Below are 17,551 nucleotides of genomic sequence, written 5' to 3' on the forward strand. Positions count from 1 at the left end.
TTGAGTTTCTTGTAGTGTGGCTAGTTTAGCCCTTGTGGCTCTTTCATGCAGCAGGAGCTTTGGTGAAGTTGCACGCCCACGGAGACTTAATAGTAGTATTGGTGTTTACTTGTTCTTATGAATCACTAGGTACTTACTGGGATGGTGCGTTGTCTATGAGCTTGCTGCAACTGTTTTTTGTTAGCTATGGGCCTGATTTCGAGGAAGGGGTTTGAGGGGGCAAAAGGGGTTTCTCTGTCACAAACAAGACGGATATCCTGTCTGCCATTTTACAAATCATTCTGACGAGCAAACCATCAAACTCGATGGGGAGGAGACCGTCGCGGAGCTGGTGGCCACCCTGGGTGCGTTATGACTTTTATGCTGGGCTGACCGGCAGGAAACCTCCATATTTGGAGGTTTCCGCTGGTCAGCACAGTGTAAACAGTGTGGCGGCATTGGCCTCAGCTCCACATGGACCCGAGGCCAATGCTGTCGGACAGAGGGGCCTCTGGCACCCTCGAAATGCACACTGTCTGCACAGCAGACAGTGCGCATTCCGAGGGTGCTGGGCAGGTGGGCCCATGCAATGTGTTTCCACCAGCCACCAGTGGGGTGCCGCCAATGAAAGGCTGGTGGGAATTGGATTCATCATCAGCGCCGCAGCGCTGAACTCAACGCCGCTGTGACTGACCAAAAGTCCATCGGGAGCCATGTTCCTGGCGGTGGCAGTGGTCCCCTGATGGTCCAACTGCTAGGGTTGTAATGTGGCAGTCGGATCACATGGAGTGCAGTGGTCCGACTGCCACCACGGCACTGGCAGTCCTAGGACCGCCGATGTCATACTGAGGCCCATAGTCTATGGAACTTGTAATACAGCAGATGGGATATCTGTCACGTTTGTGATTGAGTCAAACTCTAAATCAGGCTCTATGCTTCCAATGTATGTACTGCCCTATCATAATCATCAGTATGGTTGTTTGCAAGCAGCATGAGGAAGCGCTTGTGGACTTGCAGTACAAAGGAGTGTTTAGCGGCTGTGCTTTCAGTGGGATGAAAAAGGTGTGGGGTGGGTCTGTAGAGGGGCGCAGCCAACAAAGCATAATGAGGAATCCTTTCCAAGAGGTGTGATCAATGTAATTAAGGGCGCTGCTTAAAACACGTAAACTGCAATCTTCGGATGATCATTTGGGTACCTTTCTGTGACTTTTCTGTTATTGCACCCAAAAATACAACAGCCAAAGCATTAAAAAAAGCCATCCATATAGGCTGTGTCTCTGCTTGTTGGATGTATTATTAGTTAAATTAATAACAATGATTTTGTTGTGAATAGTTAGAATTTAGAACGCTTTCCTTCTGAAAATATGACACTGAATTAAGCATTGCTAAGGGCTGTGGAAGTGGTCATGGCCTTTTGAGAGTCTCAGACACTCCCGTTCACCCCTTTACACCACTTTCTTCTGCAGTCTGTTTGCCACTTATATCTTTTTTTTCTCCACATTTTTTTGTAATCCTCTATCCGCTCATCTCACCCTTTTCCACAGTTACATTTGGCACATTTAAGGGGATTGCTCCGTGCACTCTGCAGCAGAGGAGTTTTAAGGCATGAACAAACTGGGCATTTATCCATGGTTCTCACCTTCAAAGGGCCACCATGGTAAAGTGAGTGGACAGTCAAAGATCCTGCCACAATAATGCTGCTCATAAAAACAGCTTTTTAATTTGCCACCTAAGTATGCTTAACAGAAACTAAGGGCCACATTTACTAAGTATTTGCAATGGGCAAAACTCATGACGCAACGCAGTTTAAACTCTTGCAAAGGTATTTACATTGTAGAGATAAAGTTAGTTGTGCTGGAAAGCTACCCTTTTCTCAGCGCAGATAGCGCTTTGTACTGCTCTGTGCCACGTTGGATCAAGGGAGCATTACATGGGTGGATTAGGGTAAGTACCCACAGTTGTTTTATTTTTACTGAAATCCTGATCTACTAAAGGTACCCAGATCTTGATTTGTGTGAATAATGTCTCCTTGAAGCTGACATGAAAAATATTTTTAATTTCTGCAAACATTCCTCACATTGTATGTGTGCTGCATGGCACAGAATATTTAATGTTGGAATGTTTAACAAATTGTCTAGGCATAGGATTTTGTACTGGAAGGATATGGTTCCAGTACAAATCCTATTCTAGGCAGCTACACACCATGGTGCAAAGGTTTGCGCTAATGTAGGGGTAGTGAACAGAATAGCGCCATTTAAAAAAAATTGGCTATGTACTTTTCTTCTCCCTCCTTCCCGAGCAACTCAGCCCAGCAACTTTGCTTGCTGTCTTCCATTACACTAGAAGGTAAATATGTCCCTTTATGTGCATGCTTGCCTGTCCAGCATTAACACTCGGACTGTTAGGCAGTTTGTGGCTTTTCTGAGGCTTTCGGTGTCATTTCTCTCTCCTCACTTCAACTCATCTCCACTATAAACTGTCTCTTAACCTCTCTCTCTCTGCACACGTTTGTTTCTATGTACCTTCATCCTTTCTATCTGAACTCTCTCTGCCTCGCCTTTGTAAACATCATCTCTCTCAATTTTTTAAATTTTATTTTTATTATTAGGGCATCACAGGGTATACAAAATAGAAGACATAAAACACTGGAAATTGCAGCGTGCGTCATTAAAAATACATATAAATAAGTCAATCATTGAAGAATAATCCATGGAATAATACAATATAGAGTTGACAGGTCACGGCCAACAAATACCTTTGGCAACCACGCTCATATTGGATCCCAAATACAATGTAATCTGGTTCTGTGACTATTTTCATCTAGGATCGATATTTCAAGTGAACAAATATTTTAAAATTCTTGCCACCGCATCTTGGGACCAGGAGCTCCGGTTAGTTGCTGATGCTGGGCCAAAACAGCCTGGCCAAGGATATACCAAAAATAGAGATCCCCGATACTGCCTTTGGGATCCGAGGGGAGTGCCCTAGTATTATCAGCTTCTGGTCCCATCTACAATCAATAAGAAATTCACCATTTCATTTCTGAAAAGTAAAGTCCCAATGCCCTTGTAAACAAGTACAAGCAGCAAAAATGTGGACCGTACCTGCTCCATCAACCCAAGATCGGAAGCTTAGACTGTCCTGCCTTATCTTCATTCTGTTTACTCGATACGGGTTATAATACCAATCGTTCAGAAACTTAAAATGATGAACCTTGACTCAGGACACATTCAAGACTGTCTGTGCCAGAATATTACTGCTTTCAATTTCCTTTGGTATCACCATAAACCTCAAAGAAACACTCCATTTCTCAGCCGAGTGAAAATAAATCAGCTCTCCCTTTGACTTCAGTTGCAAAAATCACTTTATAGGACAAATTTATATTCCCATTATGAGTCAGATCGATAAGGAACTCAAGAAATGTATTCTGCGCAGTTAATCTCTCCAACCTCAAAACCGGACAAAAAAATTACAACGTTGGATGCCCAGGACTGTGCTTCGGGGCAGAGGGACTGCATGTCCCAGAAGTCTTTTGCCCGGGAGAAGGGCTTCCAGCCCTTTTTCGCGCCACTGCACTCATAGCGCTTGGTCTTCTCCCTTGGCATGGGATGACCAGGTCTGCTATTGGGGCTAGAGGGACTACCTGTCTCAGAAGTCATTTGCCAAGAAGAAGGGGGTGCCATCACTTTCCTGCGCCACTGTGCTTATAGCACTTGGTCTTATCCTGTAGCACGGGACACGCACAGCCCGCGCCTGGGCGTAGCTCTGGCCAAGGGCGGGCCCAATCTGCGCACGTCAAACCCCAGAGGAAGCTGGGCTGGGTCACTCCCCTTAGCTCCGGGTACAATTTTTCCTTATCTATTTCGCTGCATACAATTGAAGTTGGTAGCCAGCGCCCTTGTTTGCTGCATTTTCTTGGTCTATTATTAAACGCTGCCATCAATGATGGGGAAGCATAAGGCCCAAAGCAGCCCCACGGGCAAGGCCGCCCTGCCAAAAACTCCCAAAATCTCAAAACAAACCTCAAGTAGGGTTTCAAACCGTGTCTCCAGTGAAATCAATACAATAATGGAGGAAGTTGAAACCTTACTGAAGAGCAAGGACATGGGTTTGGAAAGAAAAGTGGGAAGGTCCCGGACATGTCCACAACAAAACCAAGGCAGAGAAAAACCTCGAGTAACATAACGTCTGAAACCCCAGAACATGTGACGCCGCTGCCAGGCATAGATCCCAGCACTTTGTCGAGCAAGAAGGCCTCACACTGCCACATAGAAGTGGTATGATCTAACGGTTTCGCAGTTTTACAAGATTCACAGCCATCAAGGGCCCTGCCACAGATGAACCCAGAGCCCTCTCCACCGAAACCCTTGGCAGAAGATATCACTACTAAAATAATCTGTAGGCTTCATCTTGGATCTAAGAAAGGAGGTTGCCTCTTTAAAGGGAATATTGTTAGAAGTCATAAAAACTCGAGGCCTCAAACTCATCAAAACAAGCTTCAGTACACACTAGCACCACAAACTAAAAATCAAATTTTGATGGTGCTGGAGAGACAAATGGCCAAAACCAGCATGTCCATAATTAAACTAGGCCTCTGGTTGTTAGAAGGCTGGGGGCTGAAAAAAATCCATTAGTAAGCCTTCTGCAATGCCATCGACCAGCCTTTGTCAAATGGCACGAATCCAAGGTCAGCCTGTCATTTCCAGGCAAACACTCTCTTTAAATTGGCAGAAACCCCCCCCACTAAATGCAGGCCACACAGTTTACATGACTGAATTCCCGAAACTGTCTTTTGATTCACAGGAGGGCAGAGTCTCATTGAAAAACAAAGTTCTCCACTTAATCAGGCATGTGAGAAATTGCCGGTCAATTGTATATTCCCATATCCTTCCTGTCAAACGTCTCACAAGGCTGGCTGGTCCTTGGGACTCGAATGAAATAAACTTAATTTCCTCTGATTTGGTAAATGGCCTCACCTCCTTGGATGGTCGTACCTCACCCGCAAATGTTTCATTAATCTGTTTCAAGATGAACTGCCCCCGCCTCCCCCACCCGAAACATCCAACTTTAAGGGGGAGGGCAGTCTTGAAAAGACGTAATCTCAGAGCATAAAGGGCCCAATTTGTGAAGCTTGCAGAATACAGAGCACTAGCCTCCAGGAAAGTGGTTTGTCTGCGCTGGACTGACTGCCAAATCCCCCTGCCCTTCCTTGGTTTACACCTTTGTGCCCACGAAGAAAGCGGTCTAATCATGCCTTTGGTGTCCAACCAGGGGCAGCAGACAATCCCTAAAGTCAGAAGAAAAATCAACAATGACTATGCTATATTACCAGATCTCCATCAGTCATCCCTGCCTAACTCTGGACTCCACATTCCATGGAATATCACTGGGCGACCACCTATCCTTAATTCTTGAAACATTGTGGGGATATGGGCAAAAATGGAAGATGAGGTCTGGTGATTGTTTATTAACAACTTTGATCTGTGTTCATTCCAATAGACGTAGGCCATCAATCAAGTACATAGGCAGGGCTTTACAACATATAGGTGGTCATTACAACCCTGGCGGACCGTGTTAAAGCAACGGTAAGACCGCCAACAGGCCGGCAGTAAAAAAATTGGAATTACGACCGTGGCAGAAACCGCCAACAAAGACAGCCACTTTAACACTCCGACCGCCACGGCGGTACAGACAAACAGCTTGGCGGTCACTGCCAACAGACAGGCGGAAGTCAATGTACCGCCCACAGTATCACAACCTACCAATCCGCCACCTTTTCTGGGGCGGATTCACCGCAGACAAAAACACGGCGGAAACAGGACTTCGAAGGGAAAACGCTCAACTCTACACACCCCATGAGGAATCCGGACGCCATGGAACCTGAGCTGCACATTTTTCCAGCCCTCATCTTCTTGCTCCTCTACCAGGAGCACGAACGCCGGCGGAGAAGACAACGGTGAGTACTGCACCTACGACACAGGGGAGGGGGAGGGAAAAAACAGGGACACACACAAGCAACACCCCCACCCCCACCCTCACCCACTACAACACACACACAAATACATATTTATACATTATAGTTACACCCCCCAATCCCCCCGGAAGAATGCAAAGACAAAAGGAAATGAGTGTAACCATTGTAATATATTAAAATCAGTATGCAAAAATATATATATACACCATAAACAAAATATACACCAATCTTAGTAGTCGAGGTAGTGCTCCAATGAAGTCCGTGGAACACTGGGCCCACACGGTATGGGGGAGGCCCACACAAGATCCCCGACCATGACGGAGAGAGCACTGCAGGGGCATCAGAGAGCAAGAAAACAGGCACCTCAGGGGGAGGGGAAGGGGGGGCACCTCAGCCGGTTGAGTGTACAATGCCAAATCCATGAGGGGGCCACATGCCCACTGTTCAATCCTGGGGAGTGCAAAGCCACAGTCTCTCAAGTCTCTACAGTCGGTGGGTTGCCCACTGTTTCATCCTGGGGAGTGCAAAGCCACAGTCTCTCAAGTCCCTACAGTGGGTGGGTTGCCCACTGTTCCATCCTGGGGAGTGCAAAGCCACAGTCTCACAAGTCTCTACAGTGGGTGGGTTGCCCACTGTTCCATCCTGGGGAGTGCAAAGCCACAGTCTCTCAAGTCTCTACAGTGGGTGGGTTGCCCACTGCTGCATCCTGGGGAGTGCAAAGCCACAGTCTCTCAAGTCTCTACAGTGGGTGGGTTGCCCACTGCTGCATCCTGGGGAGTGCAAAGCCACAGTCTCTCAAGGCACTACAGTGGGTGGGATGCCCACTGCTGCATCCTGGGGAGTGCAAAGCCACAGTCTCTCAAGGGGATAACAGTCTCCACTGGTTCTGGAGGGGGCCTGGTGCCCAGAGTGCTTCATCCTGCTAAGGACAGAGGTAGTGGATGTGATACTCCACAGGTTCTGGAGGGGGATTTGCGCCCAGAGTGCTTCATCCTGCAAAGGACAGAGGTAGTGGATGTGATACTCCACTGGTTCTGGAGGGGGCCTTGTGCCCAGAGTGCTTCATCCTGCTTGTGACTGACTCAGTAGCGTCAGTGCCCTTGGCGCTGATGGGCCAGCAGTGCTTGTGGCAGCGGTGCCCTGTTCAGCTGTGCTTGTGGCGGCGGTGCCCTGTTCAGCGGTGCTTGTGGCGGCTGTGCCCTGTTCAGTGGTGCTTGGAGAGGCGGTGCCCTGTTCAGCGGTGCTTGAGGTGGCGGTGCCCTGTTCAGCGGTGTTTGGAGCGGCGGTGCCCTGTTCACTGGTGCTTGAGGCGGCGGTGCCCTGTTCAGAGGTGCTTGGAGCGGCAGTGCCCTGTTCAGCGGTGCTTGTGGCGGCTGTGCCCTGTTCAGCGGTGCTTGGAGCAGCTGTGCCCTGTTCAGCGGTGCTTGAGGCGGCGGTGCCCTGTTCAGCGGTGCTTGGAGCGGCGGTGCCCTGTTCAGCGGTGCTTGAGGTGGCGGTGCCCTGTTCAGCGGTGCTTGGAGCAGCGGTGCCCTGTTCAGCAGTGCTTGAGGCGGCGGTGCCCTGTTCAGTGGTGCTTGAGGCGGCGGTGCCCTGTTCAGCGGTGCTTGAGGTGGCGGGCTCCTTTGCAGCAACTCAGCTGCTGGCGGTCCTCTTTGTCCCAGCGTGGCTTGTGCTGGCGGTCCTCTCTAGCCCAGCGGGGCTTGTGCTGGCGGTCCTCTCTAGCCCAGCGGGGCTTGTGCTGGCGGTCCTCTCTGGCCCAGCGGGGATGATGGCTGTGGCCTCCTGGGCAGCGGGGATGATGGCGGTGGCCCCCTGGGCAGCGGGGATGATGGCGGTGGCCTCCTGGGCAGCGGGGATGATGGCGGTGGCCTCCTGGGCAGTGGGGATGATGGTGGTCTCCTCCACCGTGCTGCTCTTCCCAGACTTGCCGGGTTTCTTGTGGCCCTTCCCCACCTTTGAAGGTGTTGCAGCTGACTCCACACTCCCACCGGGAATCCTGGGAGCGGCTTTGGTGGCTGGAGTCTTCCTCCTCTCCCGCCGGGCACTGGCCAACTTCTGATGCTTGACAGGTGGGAGACTGTCCGTGCTGTGGCTCCGTGCCACCTGCTGCTCTGGTGGCCCGTGCACTCCAGATTCCGGTGACTACAGGCACCACTGGTCCCGGAGATGTTGTGGCTGAGGTGTTAGGTTGGGACCTGGAGAGTCGGGACCTAGGAGATGGACGGGGTGGGGGAGGTTATGTAAAAAGGTCAAGGCTGGACAGGAAAAGTTTTTGGGAGACACTGGGACGGGTAGCTGGAGGGGGTTTGGGAGTGGAGGAAGAGGTTGTGGTTGTAGGAGGTGTTCGTTTGGTGACTTTAGGTGAAGGTGCATGCGCTGGAGCCTGTCGTGAGGTGAATGGCTGTTGGGTGGGTGTGTGCCTGCGTTTGTGTATCTTGGGAGGTGGCGTCACAGACACACTGGGAGAGGACACAGGGGACGTGTGGATGGTAGTGGGGGTGGTGACTGCACGTGAGCGGGGTGTGGTGGTGTGTGTGCTGGTGATGGCAGTAGTGGCTGTAGATGTAGTGCATGCAGGTGTGAGTGTAGACAAGACTGGGAGGGAGGAGGGAGACGAGGAGGAGGGGGATACAGTGGAGGCAGTGGATGTTGGTGTGTCTGCATGTGTGTGATGCCTGTGTGAGTGCCTGTGGGATACGTGGTGCTTATGTCTGCCTGAGCTTCCCTTGTGTGTTGAGGTGTGTGCATGCTGGTCTGAAGGTGTGCTTGGGATAGGCTGGGGTACAGGGGATTGGGTCTGGGTGTAGGAAGTTGGAGGGGGGAGGCTACAGACGGGGACAATGACTGCCATCAGTGCTGAGGCCAGAGTCTGAAAAGCTCACTGAAGGGCCACCTGACCAGAATGTATGCCCTCCAGGAATGCATTTGTTTGTTGCAACTTCCTTTCTACACCCTGGATGGCATTCAAAATGGTAGACTGCCCAACAGTGAGGGACCTGAGGAGGTCGATGGCCTCCTCACTGAGGGCAGCAGGGGTGACTGGGGCAGGGCCTGAGGTGCCTGGGGCGAAGGTGATGCCCACTCTCCTGGGTGAGCGGACACAGGGCAAAGGCTGAGGGACTGCTGGGAGGGCGATGCTGGCAGGGGGGGTGGTGGCTGTACCTGTAGATGCGGGGGGCACAGATGTTGCCACCACCACAAGGGAGCTCCCATCAGAGGACGAGTCTGTGTCACTGGTGCCAGCTCCTGTCCCCGCCGTGGAGCTCCCCTCGCCTTACGTCCCACTGGTGAACTCCGAGTCCGTAGTTTCGCCTTCCATGGACACGTGGGATGCAGCTCCCTCATGCTCCGGTGCCACTGCTCCTCCGCCTGATGATGCTAATGCATACAAGAACAGGGAGACCACAAAAAGGGGGGGGGGGACAGAAGAAAGACATGTTGAGTGCATGCATTACCGCTACCGTTGGCGGACACAACAGACACAAAAGCCCCCTGCACTACGCCGCGCTCTTGGGCTCCACTGTGCAATCCCTGGGACATGGCCTACTAGGCTATGGACGACATCTGCACACATGGATGACACAGGGGCATGACTAGGTGTACTTGGCACTCTACAGAGGTGGGGTGGGGTGCCACATGGCCTGCCTTACAGAGGGACCTTGCCTACTAAACTCGCCCTGGCCTAGGGAAACCCACAGCTCACCTCCCCCACCCAGACACCTCCACTGCGTGCTAAATCAGCAAGATGAGAGTGTTCTCACCCCATGTGGCTGCTGTGATGCCCTCAAGCGCCCATCCAATTCCGGGTAGGCCACCGCCAGGATCCTGAACATCAGGGGGGTCATGGTGCAACAGGCACCCCTCCCACGTTGGGAGGCCATCCCCAGCTGAGCCTCCGCCGTCTTCTTGCTCCAGTGGCGAATGTCCTCCCATCTTTTCTGGCAGTGGGTGCTCTGTCTGTGGTAGACCCTCAGGGTCCGGACGTCCTTGGCGATGGCACGCCAAATCTCTTTTTTCTGGTGGGCGCTGACCTACATGATTTGTACAGGGGGAAGAGAAACTTATTACCAACTGCACAGTCATTGGCCCCCATCCCTCCCATCCCTACCCTTGGCATGTGGCACATGTACTCATTGTTGTTTTATGCACGCCGCACTCTCCCCCCTTCCTTCTTACATCCACCCCTCTCCACACAGGCATAGCCCATACAGCATGCTCCCAGTATACTTACCTGTTTGTCTGGAGGACCGTAGAGTAGCGTGTACTGGGGGAGGACCCCATCCACGAGTTTCTCCAACTCCTCTGATGTGAAGGCAGGGGCCCTTTCCCCAGAAACTCGAGCCATTGTCTCTTCCAGACCGAGGTCACAGCAGCACTTGCAGTGTAGGTCCTCTCCTGTCGAAGATCAGGTATCGAGTGATTGAACAGATAGAAAATGGCGGTCACGTCCGCTGCGGTGCGTACCGTCACCGCCGGCATACATCTTCATTGGCTCCTGGGACCCATAGGGTCCAATGTTAACCAATGCAGCATTGCGCCACGGTCTTTGACCGCCTACCGTAATGGTGTACAACGCCAGCGCAGTTACCTCACATCCCATTGTCCCACTTTAGAGGTCAGGCAGCCGCCATTTCAGGGGCCCACATGGCTTTATTTGTAACTGCGTCACACATACCTAGGCCTAGACTCTACACACATACAGGCCACTTTTCGGATTATGATTCGTGTTCTGTGTAAGCTGTGGGTACGTACCTCTGAGTTGGTTGACCCTGTGCTCGCTGTTGTCCTTCATAGGCACCATCCGCTGGGACATGTGAGGAGATGGCGGCATCCTCCTGTGTACAGACCACTGGTGGACCTATCGACAATGGAGGAAAGACATGTTATCATCACATACAGGGTTGAACGTGCCACAATCCATGAACTGTGTAGCCAGCTGGAGCCAGACCTGATGTCAGCTATCCGCCATCCCACAGGAATCCCCCCTCAAGTGCAGGTGCTGTCAGTGCTCCATTTCCTCCTGAAGGCCTGGTTCCGGTGCCTCCATATGACAGGTGGATCCCTATTCTACTCAAAGAGGTGTGCCAGATTATCGTGGCCTGCTGTATGCTGCACAACTTGGCTTTGCGATGACAGGTGCCTTTTCTGCAGGAGGCTGGGCCAGATGGCAGTGTTGTTGCAGCTGTGGAGCCTGTGGACAGCGAAGGCGAGGAAGCAGAAGAAGAGGACATCGACAACAGGGATTCGGTGATCCTGCAATATTTCCAGTGAGACACAGGTAAGAATACAAACCTGCCTACTACATGTACTTTAACATTACTACCTCTCTACTGTCTGTCATTTTCACCCAGTTTATGGTCTCCGAGTTGTCACTTTCCCTTACGATTTCACAGATGTGGGTCCCACTGTGTGACATCTGCTTTGATTCCTTATGGACTAGAGCTGTGTGACATAGGTATGTTGACATTACAATTGTAAGAGCTTTTTGCCACAGTAATTGATAATACACTAATTCGAAATCACAGACTGACTCCAGATTGTTTTGTGCTTCAATGGTGTTTATTTAAGTGCTCAATATTGGAAGGGGTTGCAAAATGGGGAGGGGTGATGGTGGAGGTATGTCCATGGCAGAGTCCAGTCTATTGGTCTCACAGGTGTATTGCCCAAATGGGCATAGGAAGTGGAGCTGGGGCAGTTTGAAGATGGACAGGGTGCAAAGTGGGACAAAAAGATGCCATTCAGGGTAGTCTCATTTCTTGGCGGGGGTCTTGGCATCGTTCTCTGTCTTTGTCCTGGATCTCAGGGACCGTTTGCGGGGTGGTTCTCCCTCTGCAGGGGGTGGGGTGCTGGTGTGGTGGTCCTGTGGCGGTGCCTCCTGTCCACTAGCACCGGCGGAGGTGGTGGGCAGTTCATCGTCCAGGCTAGTGTCAGGGGCCCCTTGTTGTTCCACAGTGTCCCTCCTGGTGTTGAGAACTTCCTTCAGCACCCCTACCATGGTGCCCAGGGTGGAATTGATGGCTCTGAGTTCCTCCCTGAAGCCCAGATACTGTTCATCCTGCAGCCACTGGGTCTCCTCAAACTTGGCCATTACCGTTGCCATCGTCTCCTGGGAGCGGTGGTAGGCTCCCATGATGTTGGAGAGGGCCTCGTGGAGAGTGGGTTCCCTCGGCCTGTCCTCCCCCTGTCGCACAGCAGCCCTCCCAGTTCCCCTGTGTTCCTGGGCCTCTGTCTCCTGAAAGGTGTGCCCACTGCCACTGCCCCCAGGTCCCTGGTGTTGTTGGGGTGGTGGGTTAGCCTGGGTTCCCTGTAGTGGGGGACACACTGCTGCTTGACGTGTGCTGGGTACAGAGGTATGGGCCCGCTGGGCGGGTGCTGTGCTGGTGTTTCCAGAGGGGGGAAGCTCTGTAGTGGCCTGTGACTGTGTGAGGGGAACCGACTGTCCCGAGGTCCCAGATGGGCCGGGCTGGTCATCTAGATCCAGTTGGACAGAGCTGCTGTCATCACTATGGGCCTCTTCTGTTGGTGGTGTGGACATGTCTGGACCCTCCTGTGAGGTGACGTTGGGTAGGGGTCCTGCAGGGGTGTAAAAGCATGATTATTGCATCTGTGTGTGCCATGGTGTGCAATGGGTGGTTGACCGTGTACCCTAGTGCTTGCATTCCTGTGTGGGACCTTGTGTGAGGATGGTTTAGGGGGGTGTATGGGTTTGTGCAGTGGGCATGCTTTGGTGTTGGTTGTCCATGCTTTGTTGTTGCATGCAGGGCTTGGTGTTGGGATGTGTGGTTTGTGATATTGGGACATTTGTGAGTAGTTGGAGTGATGGGGGTGAGGGTGGGGGTATGTGATGGCATGCAGGTTGGGTTGGGGATGAAATAGTGAGAGATTTGACTTACCAGAGTCCATTCCTCTTGCTACTCCTGCGAGGCCCCCAGGATGCAGAATCGCCAAGACCTGCTCCTCCCATGTTGTTAGGTGTGGGGGAGGAGGTGGGGGTCCGCCGCCAGTCCGCTGAACCGCAAGGTGGTGTCTTGAGACCACGGAACGCACCTTCCCCCGTAGGTCATTCCACCTCTTCCTGATGTCATCCCTATTTCTTGGGTGCTGTCCCACTGCGTTGACCCTGTCCACTATTCTTCGCGATAGCTCCATCTTCCTAGCAATGAAGGTGTGCTGCACCTGTGATCCGAATAGCTGTGGCTCTACCAGGACGATTTCCTCCACCATGACCCTGAGCTCGTCGTCCGAGAACCTGGGGTGTCTTTGCCGTGCCATGAGGTGGTGTGGGTGATGTGTGGGGTGGTGTGTATGGTGATAAGTGTGCTGATATGTAGTGGTGTGTAGTGTGAGGTGCGTGGAAGTTATGTGGGTAATGGTGTTGTGTGCCTGTGGATGCTAGTTTGTTGATGGTGGTGCCTCTCTCTGGCCTTCTCTCAGTGATTCTGGTCGTAGGGGTTTGTGGGTGATGTGGGTGTGTGTTTTACATAGTATTGGGTGTGTGGGAGTGGTGTGTGTATGTGTATCAGGTGTGTGTATTTTGAATTGTCCAATGTGGTTGTGTTTTGTAAATGTGTGTGTATTTTGAGTGAGGCGGTCTGTACCGCCAATGGAATACCGCAGTTGAAAGACCGCCGCGTGGATTCGTGGGTCGTGATTTTGTGGGCGTATTTCTGTTGGCGTGACAGTGGAGGTTTTGTTATCGCCAGTTTATCACTGACCTTTGGTGTGGCGGACTTGTGTGGGTGTCTGAATTTTGGCAGGTTCCGTGCTGTGGGTCATAATAGCTGTAGCGGATTTCCGCGGGCGCGGCGGTGTGTTGGCGGTGTTCTGCACGGCGGTAAGCGGCTTTTACCGCCAATGTTGTAATGACCGCCATAGTATTGAGGCCCTTCCATCTACTGCAGGCAGGCCCTCGGGGGCGTATTATATAGTCAAAAATATCACTTGGATGTGACATAAGAAAAATCAATATTGACTCCCATGATTTACTATCTCTTAAAATAACTCCAAAGAATGGGTGTCCATACTTAGTGATAAATATTTATAAATAAATCTACTTCCTTTGCCCGAACAGATGCGACAATGGCAGATCTGGCTCTCACACATCGAGTGACTACTGCCGGCGATTTCCATACATGTTTTGAACCCTATAATCCCTATCTGGATCTTATCAAGGAAGAACATTATTCCTTGGAAATCGCCCCACTTAGCACTGCGTGCAAACCATCCAAAATGAGCGCAGCAGCCCTGCAGATCATAGCCTTAATGGTTTCAAATGGCTTAAGACCTGAAAATGGGGGTTTCCCCTCAGATAGTTGTGCGAAGCCCACCATTGTAAGGGGGAACTATAGCAGCCACATCGATTTTGTGTTATTGGACCTAAGAATTTGGCTGGAGGTTTCAGTCATGGCAATCACTGACCTCACACAATAGCGGCCACTTGTCAACTTTGTTGCTTTGGGACTTGTGTAAGACGAGAGAGGTTTAAGATATGCAAGACTCCTTAAACCCGATTGTGGTTAGTAATAACTAGTGCTTCATGAAATGGAAGGCCTTTTCTAAATCTGAGGAACTGCTATACAAATTATCCCAACTTGTTTCCCAATAATTAAATGTTTTTATATACCATGAACTGTCCACAGGAGCTGATAGTGACAGTCCACAATAATTTCTATTCTAGACTGGGCAACTTATTTGTGAAAAACTGTAAGGGGAAAATGTGTCATTGGACTTCGAGGTCCATTGAGTGGTTTAATGAAGAGTGCAAAAGTGCAAAAGGAGCTCTTATAAGAGCATTAAAGTGCAAGGAAGAAGTTCAATCACCATGGCTAGGTGGGAGTATGTCAGCACTATAAGCACTATCAAGGCCAGTAAGGTCCAATGGGAAGAGGGAGTTTGGGACAACTTGTTAGCAGCAGTCAAGGGTAAAAACAGCAAGCGCTTTTGGCAGTTAGTCACCCAAAACGAGCGCAGTGATCCATCACAACCAAACTGCCATATTCCCCCTGAAGAGTCATATACACACTTTCATCATCTTTATGATGAGAATATTTTAATTAATGCAATTGTAGAACAGTTGCCAATCCCCAAGTATGAGTATCAGAACATAAGGCAAAAGGAATTCTCACTAAGAGAAACCATTGCAGCCACTAAGGCCTAGTAACCTGGCAAACCCTTGGCTTAGATAAAATCCCTTTAGATTTTTTGCCGCAGCGAACCCCAGATCTGGGGCCCCTATGTAAATGCTCTGTCTAATGATCTGCTTCTAGGAGCCCCGATCCCAAGCTCCAGGAAAGGAGCTGTAATAATCCCAGTTTACAAAAAGGGAGATAGATCTAGCCCGGGCAATTACAGACACATAAGTCTGATCGGCAAAATCCTGAAACTGTTTAATATGCAAATATTAACTAGACTATGGAACTTGATAGCTGACTCCAAGGTGCTATACCATTTGCAGGCAGGATTTAGATAACACATAAGTACTGTGCATTAAATTATACGCTTCTTATCCATTAAATGAAGGACTGTTGATATTGGCAAGGAGAGTTTATTTGTTGCCTTTGTGGATCTTCGATCTTGTCCCGAGGGCCAAATTATGAGAGGTCTTGACCAGGGTTGGGGTACCAAGGGGCCTGCTGACCCTAATGCAAAAGTTATACATGTGAGAGTCATTGGGGCCCTGCAGGTGAACTCACACACAAAATCCCGATACGAAGAGGAGTGTGTCAAGGGTGTGTCAATGCATGCATTTCATATCTCTTCTATAAAGAATTCCCCGCCCCCATGATCAAGAACATGAAAACACCTTGGGCATCCACCCTCCCTATCTCCCCTCCCTCAGCGGAGATCTATATAAGACCCAAGCCTGTGGGGCCATCCTTTATAGAGCAGATATCTGGGGCATTGGAATCTGGACATTCTGGAGAAAGCTGAGAACACACTTTAAAAGTAATTATTACAAATTCCTCCATACATATGGACTTAAACCTGAGATCCATGTCTGATATAGAAGCATTAAGGCCTATCCAACACTGGAAACGATTGCGGTCAGTTGAGCACCTTGAGCCTATAAGAATGGTTTTGAGGCCTCTGGATGGTTCCACGCTGATAAAATCCCCTAGTTCACCCATCTAAAAAGCTGGCTATTTAATCTAGGTCTGAAAGACTTTTGGTTTTACCCTTTGGAGCTCCCATGGAATGCACATGAAAAGCTAAAGCTGTTTTAGTGGAGCTTTGTCTTAGAGGGAAAACTTCAAGAGTTTACTTGGGGAGTTTGACAGATTGTTTCTTATTCTGTAAATGTTAATTTCAGTTTGATTCTTATCTAGATATGGTGCCTAACCTTTTGCCCTTCATGTTACATTTAGAATGGGGATTTTAACACTAGCAGCTTTTATGTGCTTTTGGAAAAACAAGACTGATAAGTCAAATATATGCCCAATGGGATGTGATACAGTGGAGACTATTGAACATGTCCTAAATTGCTGTATGGCCTACCAAAGGCAACAAGCCCACTCAATCAAACCACTTTGCAAACTTATGGGCTTTACGGATCATCATCTAGCCCTGACGGTATGTAAAACCAACACCAGTGGCCCGGTTGTGTTTTCAGTTGTCAGTGTTTTGTCAGCAATATGGTATTAGGTCAAAGATTCTTGCCTAGAGACCAAGGTCGCTACATTCAAAGGAGCTTACACATCCCCTTACATATCTATCCAGAAACAGAACTTGTTTCTAAACTTTAAAAATTAAAAAAAAAAAATAATTAACATTATCTTTGTAAATGTATATATTGTTTTTATAATAATGTATGTTTGATGCCTTTTATGGCCTTATGTGAGCTGAAATAAAGGATACATGATGTGACAAAGTTGGCGAAATCTAAAAAAAAACCCTGACGGGGAAAATATAGCTGCTATTGTAAAATCTTAAAAGGAAGCAAAGTGGCACCCTCAAAAAGTTGACCTAATGTATAAAGTCTCTGCTTCCCTTCCAACAACTGAGCTCGCTATGATGAATAGATAATGGGAGGGTCAAGTTAAATCCCAAAAACATATGTTGATTGTAAGGCGAAAATACCAGGGAATACGTTTTTTAAGCAGACCTACATTTAGTAATAGAGTTGTGGAGTCTTGAAACATGTCCGCTTGAAGTAAATTGTATCAATAATACCTATGTGTGGTTTAAAATCTGCGCCCCAGGGAAGTTAGTATGAAATAATTGATCCCAGTGGCCACCTTTCCTTACCAAGGACCATAGTAAGATAAAAAATAAAAGTTGCTAAGTAGTGGATTTGAATGGCAGGTAGAGACATACCACCTCTGTCCCAAGGAGATTGGAGAAATTGTATCTTACACTTCGACTTTTTTAGTTCCATATGAACCGTTGCCAAAGAGATTACATTTTATTTTTAAAAAGTCCTTAGGGAGATAAAATAGTATACATCTGAATAGATACAAATACAGGGGTACAATAATCTTTTTTTTTTAGATTGTACCTCACAATAAGCCCCAGATGCAATTGATTTGATTTAATGAAAGTCTCAATAGACTGATTGTAGACTTTACCATAATTTAGATTAATAGTCATATAGTCAGTTCC

The sequence above is a fragment of the Pleurodeles waltl genome, chromosome 4_2 (genome assembly GCF_031143425.1).
Source record: "Pleurodeles waltl isolate 20211129_DDA chromosome 4_2, aPleWal1.hap1.20221129, whole genome shotgun sequence".
NCBI lineage: Eukaryota > Metazoa > Chordata > Amphibia > Caudata > Salamandridae > Pleurodeles > Pleurodeles waltl.